The sequence below is a fragment of the Podarcis filfolensis genome (genome assembly GCF_964270895.1).
Source record: "Podarcis filfolensis genome assembly, chromosome: 8".
Lineage (NCBI taxonomy): Eukaryota > Metazoa > Chordata > Lepidosauria > Squamata > Lacertidae > Podarcis > Podarcis filfolensis.
The window spans coordinates 12,579,563-12,586,860 of NC_139611.1; the positions used below are offsets into that span (position 1 = coordinate 12,579,563).

General features: G+C 42.8%; 1 long non-coding RNA gene across 1 annotated transcript; it reads left to right on the forward strand.

Annotated features, from left to right (window-relative positions):
• Positions 1-679: 679 nt before the first annotated feature.
• LOC310769637 lies at positions 680-1,914 on the forward strand. Its single transcript, XR_014551765.1, has 2 exons — positions 680-779; positions 1,631-1,914. It is a non-coding gene; the product is annotated as an uncharacterized lncRNA (long non-coding RNA).
• The last annotated feature ends 5,384 nt before the right edge of the window (positions 1,915-7,298 follow it).

Consider the following 7,298-nt stretch of genomic DNA (forward strand, 5'->3'; position numbering starts at 1 on the left):
TATTATTAAATTATTATTAAACTTAAAGCAGAGAGAACCATCTAATCTCACCTCTGGTGTGAAGCTCCTTGAATTACCAATAGCCCAATTGCTACCTCTTGGGGATCATCCATACTGTTGTCCAATGTGGATATTAGGCCTTTTTTATAATTTTTATTATTTTCTTTAATAAAAACAAAACAAAACACATACAATATAACAATAATAAAAAAAGACATAACATTTTGTCCGAGAAGGGGCTTGTGGGACGAAAGCATCCAAAATGCAGAGTAAAACGCCCTGAGATCTTTTGATGAACAATGGGAAGGGGAAGGGAAGAAAAGAGAAAGAAGAGAAAAGAAAAGAGAAGAGAAGAGAAGAGAAGAGAAGGAAAGGAAAGGAAAGGAAAGGAAAGGAAAGAGAAAAGAAAGGGTTAATGATCACAAGGGCTACGGCATTGTAAGTTTGAATTCTGTGATGTCATAAACCTTTGCCAGAGGCAGTTATGTCAGTTGAGGCAGTTATTAACAGTAGGCCTTGAGTGCAGTCAGGGAAAAGGCAGGGAAGGGAAGGGAAGGAAGGACGAAGGAAGGAAGAAAAAAAAATCAAAATAAGTGGGGTTATGTATATGGCATGGCAAGCTGGTGGTCGTCTGGATGTCCAACATGCCCCCCTGCCCCCCATTGAGGAGATATGAGGAGTTTCCCTCAAAACCTCGGTCAACCTTGAGGTGAACTGTCAGTTCCCCTCAAAAACATTTGGAGTGATGTGTCTGATGGGGAGTTCTAGCAGTTGCCAGTGTTATTTCAGTGGGGAAGATATCGAAGATTTTTCTCCTCAGAACACTTCTCCCGAGAGCAGGCCGGGGTTTGAGCAGGCGGGGGGGGGGGGCAGAGACATGGGAGTGTTCTTCCATCTGAGGAGTTTCCTGCTCTTTTCCCCACAGAAGGTGCTTGAATGCAAAGTTCAAATTATTTTCTCTAGATATGGTAACTGCCTCTCAAGGCCTGAAGGATCAGAGATGCATTTCCAACAGGGATAACAGACAGCGTGTTCATCAAATAAATAAATACAAATCCCCTCAGGAGTTTTTATTTTGAGGGTTTTTTTTTCCCTGAGAGAAGGCCTTGCTTATATTCATTTTGTGGAAGCTCTTCCAAGGGCATTTGGCTTTCCTAATGAGCCACAGTATGAAATTAAATTCACAACAGATTTACCTCATGAGTCCATCAAAGGGTGTGAAGGGTTTGCCCAGCGTTGGTTCTCAAACAACCCCACCCTAACCCAGACCACTTGAAAATTACCAAGGGTCTGCATATGAAATTCAAATTTTAATACTTTTTGAAAAGCAATAGGAATATTTGTATTAAAAATACAATTAAAGATATAGCATTGTAAGTTTGAATTCCGTGATGTCATACACCTTTGCCTGAGGCAGTTATGTCAGTTGAGGCAGTTATTAACAGTAAGCCTTGAGTGCAGTTAGGGAAAAGGCAGGGAAGGGAAGGAAAGGAAGGAGGAAGGAAGGAAGAAAAAAAATCAAAATAAGTGGGGTTATGTATATGGCATGGCAAACTGGTGGTCGTCTGGATGTCCAACATGCCCCCCCGCCCCCATCAGTTCCCCTCAAAAAAATTCTAGCAATTGCCAGTGTTGTTTCAGTGGGGAAGATATTGAAGATTTTTCTCCTCGGAACACACTTTTCTCCTCAGAGCAGGCTGGGGTTTGAGCAGGCAGGAGGGCAGAGACATGGGAGTGTTCTTCCACCTGAGGAGTTTCCTGCTCTTTTCCCCACAGAAGGCGCTTGAATGCAAAGTTCAAATTATTTTCTCTAGATATGGTAACTGCCTCTCAAGGCCTGAAGGATCAGAGATGCATTTCCAACAGGGATAACAGACAGCGTGTTCATCAAATAAATAAATACAAATCCCCTCAGGAGTTTTTATTTTGAGGGGTTTTTTTTCCCTGAGAGAAGGCCTTGCTTATATTCATTTTGTGGAAGCTCTTCCAAGGGCATTTGGCTTTCCTAATGAGCCACAGTATGAAATTAAATTCACAACAGATTTACCTCATGAGTCCATCAAAGGGTGTGAAGGGTTTGCCCAGAGTTGGTTCTCCAACAACCCCACCCTAACCCAGACCACTTGAAAATTACTAAGGGTCTGCATATGAAATTCAAATTTTAATACTTTTTGAAAAGCAATAGGAATATTTGTATTAAAAATACAATTAAAGATATAGCATTGTAAGTTTGAATTCCGCGGTGTCATACACCTTTGCCTGAGGCAGTTATGTCAGTTGAGGCAGTTATTAACAGTAAGCCTTGAGTGCAGTTAGGGAAAAGGCAGGGAAGGGAAGGAAAGGAAGGAGGAAGGAAGGAAGAAAAAAAATCAAAATAAGTGGGGTTATATATATGGCATGGCAAACTGGTGGTCGTCTGGATGTCCAACATGCCCCCCAGCCCCCGTCAGTTCCCCTCAAAAAAAATCTAGCAATTGCCAGTGTTGTTTCAGTGGGGAAGATATTGAAGATTTTTCTCCTCGGAACACACTTTTCTCCTGAGAACAGGCCGGGGTTTGAGCAGGCAGGGAGGGCAGAGACATGGGAGTGTTCTTCCATCTGAGGAGTTTCCTGCTCTTTTCCCCACAGAAGGCGCTTGAATGCAAAGTTCAAATTATTTTCTCTAGATATGGTAACTGCCTCTCAAGGCCTGAAGGATCAGAGATGCATTTCCAGCAGGGATAACAGACAGCGTGTTCATCAAATAAATAAATACAAATCCCCTCAGGAGTTTTTATTTTGAGGGGTTTTTTTTTTCCCTGAGAGAAGGCCTTGCTTATATTCATTTTGTGGAAGCTCTTCCAAGGGCATTTGGCTTTCCTAATGAGCCACAGTATGAAATGAAATTCACAACAGATTTACCTCATGAGTCCATCAAAGGGTGTGAAGGGTTTGCCCAGAGTTGGTTCTCAAACAACCCCACCCTAACCCAGACCACTTGAAAATTACTAAGGGTCTGCATATGAAATTCAAATTTTAATACTTTTTGAAAAGCAATAGGAATATTTGTATTAAAAATACAATTAAAGATATAGCATTGTAAGTTTGAATTCCGTGATGTCATACACCTTTGCCTGAGGCAGTTATGTCAGTTGAGGCAGTTATTAACAGTAAGCCTTGAGTGCAGTCAGGGAAAAAGGCAGGGGAGGGAGGGAGGAAGAATAAAAAAGCATAGATACTGTTGAAAGATTCGGGACAGATAAAAGAAAGTCCCTTTTCATGCAGTGCATTGTTAAACCACAGAACTCACTCCCACAGGAGGCAGAAATAGCCATCAACTTTCTTGTTGTTTAGTGGTTTAGTCGTGCCTGACTCTTCGTGACCCCATGGACCAGAGCACACCAGGCACTCCTGTCTTCCATTGCCTCCCGCAGTTTGGTCAAACTCATGCTGGTAGCTTCGAGAACACTGTCCAACCATCTCGTCCTCTGTCGTCCCCTTCTCCTTGTGCCCTCCATCTTTCCCAACATCAGGGTCTTTTCCTGGGAGTCTTCTCTTCTCATGAGGTGGCCAAAGTATTGGAGCCTCAGCTTCAGGATCTGTCCTTCCAGTGAGCACTCAGGGCTGATTTCCTTAAGAATGGATAGGTTTGATCTTCTTGCAGTCCATGGGACTCTCAAGAGTCTCCTCCAGCACCATAATTCAAAAGCATCAATTCTTTGGCGATCAGCCTTCTTTATGGTCCAGCTCTCACTTCCATCCATCACTACTGGGAAAACCATAGCTTTAACTATACGGACCTTTGTTGGCAAGGTGATATCTCAGCTTTTTAAGATGCTGTCTAGGTTTGTCATTGCTTTTCTCCCAAGAAGCAGGCGTCTTTTAATTTTGTGACTGCTGTCACCATCTGCAGTGATCAATCCATCAGCTTAGATTACTTTAAAAGATCAGACAAATCTGAGGAGGAGAGGGCTACTACTTGCAAGTAGTCATGATGGCTATGCTCTGCCCTCCACAGTTGGAGGCAGCAATGTTTCCAAATAACATTTACCAGAAACCATAGGAGGGAGAGTTGCTCTTCTCTTGCTTGAATTGTTTTTTCAAGGTGTATAAAATACATCTCTGTAGAGCAAATAATTGCATTGTATATCTGTGGTTTTCCTGAACAATTTTATTTATTTTTACTTATTTTGGGGGGGTTAACGCCAAGTGTTTTATTGTTGGGTTGACCTTGCATTATTCCTATCCATTTATATATTAGGACACACAACTAAAGCTTTAGCAATTCTGTTTGTGATTTTGAAGTGTGGAATCTACACACACATATGCTTTGAAAGCATTGCTTTGTCATCTTTTAATTCCAGCAGAATACCATAAGCCTAAAGAAGCATGCCTCCCTGGCCAGAAGCAAATTAACTAGCTATATTTTGGAAGAGCAGCAAAACTTGTAGAACGTTTACCAAAAATCACTGTTGTTTTTTTTAAGGGGTGTGGGGGGGGAAGATGGGTGGGGTTGGGGTTGGGTGGCGATGTTTGTATTTTGCTTAATGTATGTAGGGTTTGGTGTCAGCGTTGCTTGTGTGGGTTCTCTGCTGTTCATTTGTGTTTCTTTGGTGGTGAGAGAGGTTGGGATTGGCCTAGGATGTGATTGTTAGAAAAAAAAGAAGCTGGCTCTTATTTTCTGTTCTTCTCTCCGCCCTCTCAGTTGTATCACTGGCTGATTACCAGATCTTGTGCAGTCTGTCCTCAGGTACAGATAGGGACTGTCTGCTGCTGAAGAAGAGAGATTTAGGCGTGTATAAACGCATATTGGGAAACAGGAGCACTTTTGCCATGGAGCAAGCACTTGCCATGGAGTAAGCACTCCTCTCCTGACAAGTGTGGGGAACAATGTAAGACACTTTTGTTGCCCACTAAATTAGCACTGCTGTTGGTGGATAAATAGAAAAAAAATAAGGCTTTTAATAACAAACAAATGCAACAAAACAACAAATGCAACATCAACATTTATTAGCACTGTGTAAGGATGGTCATGAGGGCAGCAGCGCTCCACTTGTTCTATCCTGTTTTCCTATCAATAGCACCAGAGTTCTTGAACAGTGTTCCTGTCTGCACTTAAAGGTGTTTTGTTACTAAGCAGTATTTTAGAGATACTTGTAGTAACATCTCATTATTTGACGGTGGTTATGAACAGAAGTGTGTTTTTTATATATTTTCCTTTCACTCATGTCTTTTGGGAAGCCTGAAAGTGAGTGCTGTTTCCTGCCCCCCCCATGTACCTACTGGCAAATGAAGTGTATCCCTAGTGGGTGGGGGTACATTCATAGATACTATGGCTCCGGACACTCCCCCCTCTCTCATGAAGAGAAAGAAATTCTTTAGTGATGAGAGGGAATATTTTTCTTGCTCCCGCAGGGCACTTTTCCTCTGGAGGTTTAGACAGGTTCTCTTTTTTTAAACTAGTATAGCCTCTGTGCTTGTATGGAGTGCATGATTTAGCAAATCTGTTATACCACTTAAAGTGTTAACACCTCTTGGCTAAATTACCATTTGAAGAAAGGAAGGGTAAGGGGTAGATTTAAAAAACAGGGTTAGATTTAAATCAAAAACAGAAATTCAAGTTTTCACCAAAGCCAATAATACAAGTTTGGTCAAATTAAATTTCTACTAAAGCCTCAGCACTAACGGATCATGTTTCCTGCATTAAACAGACATATCTGCAACCCTGGCAAATAAAATTGAGAGCTACATGCCTCCTTTATCTACAGGAGATTGGGGTACAGGTCTCTATGTTTCAAAAATGTGGGTTATTACTTTTTTGTTTGCCCCCCTCTGGTCATTAGTGGAACAAACAGCTGTGAAATGGCCAGTCTGGGTTCATAAATTCCAAATATGTTCCTAGTCATTTCAGCCATGAGCAGACTAAATTCTCTGCCCCCCTTATGTACAGGAAAATGGCCAAAGCCCATCCATCCTAATTATGAATTTGTATGTGCTTAAATAACTTTTGCTGGACTTTAGCATATTTGAAGTTTGGTTTTAAAATGGCAGAGAAATGGTGAAAACCCCATTCACTCCAAAACCTGCAGACACACTCCCTTCCATACAGCCATATATTTGATAGGAGTTCTTTGTCCTTGCCACAGTAGTGACAGACTCCACCAAGCGGCTCTGATGAAGTTGCTTGGCCATCAGACGGAGTAGTTGTTCTTGGTTGGCCGATGCCAAAACCTCCTTCCGTATTCACTTGCAGCTGTTGTGAATGGAAAAACAAGAGCAACGGTCAGATCCATTGGCTCAGGGATGGCCAATTATTGCACTGAGGGGCCATTTGGTTCTCTGGGCAGTTTTCGGGGAGGGCAGCAGGGTGGTTTGCCTCCGAACCTGACTCCTCCAAAGGTGGTCAGGCTCCATAAGGAACTGCATGCCACAGACAAAGAAAATGGCTTGGTCTTCCCTGGTCTCCTGCACTCCAGAAGGATCCCCGTGTGATCTGGATCAGGCCCTTTGTGCTACTGCATATCTGCAGATGGCAAAAAGACCATGTGGTGATCACACAGGGCCCCCGGACGTTTCACGGTCTATTGACCCTGTGCCACCACTGCGACTGCTTTCTTCGCTGCCACCATCCCGCTTCTCACGGGGACACATGGAGTCCGGACAGTTGTTAACATTAACAAATAATCAAGTTTATTTTTAAATGCAGGAACAAGCGTATGGTTACAATTTATTTTTCTCTTGTCAGTGTCCTAATCTTAGTTCCTAACAACTCCAAACTGTTTAATCCAACTATCTATCTGCCTCAACCTAACAATTCCTCTCACTCTCTCACAATACAACTCGACCAACCCACTGCCTATTCCAACCTCTTCCTTCTCCAACACCCAAGCCTCCACTCCCAACTGACAAACCTCAACTCCCAACAACCAAACCTCACCTGACTTTCAAAACCTCCCACTCTATCTTTTACTCCCCCCTTGCATTCTCACTGGCCAATCACATCACACCCATTTTAACCCTTTCCTTGACCCATCCTAGGAGGCAAACGCCACAGACCGCTTCTGTCCAGAGTGGGGAAATCTGTACCAATCTCACCCCTTTGCTGCCTTGCCAAGAGGCTTGTCCCTGCCTCCTTGGCTTCTGCTCTGTTGCTTTTCCTTTAAAAGTTCTTAATAATGGCTATGGTACCACTGCAAGAACCTCCCCCAAACCTCTGTCTGTTGCCATTCCTGCAATTCTTCCCTTCAGTAACTCACATATTCCTGAATATTCTGTAGGAGGTCGGAAAGATCTCATAGCGTCTTTCTTCGGACTAGCTT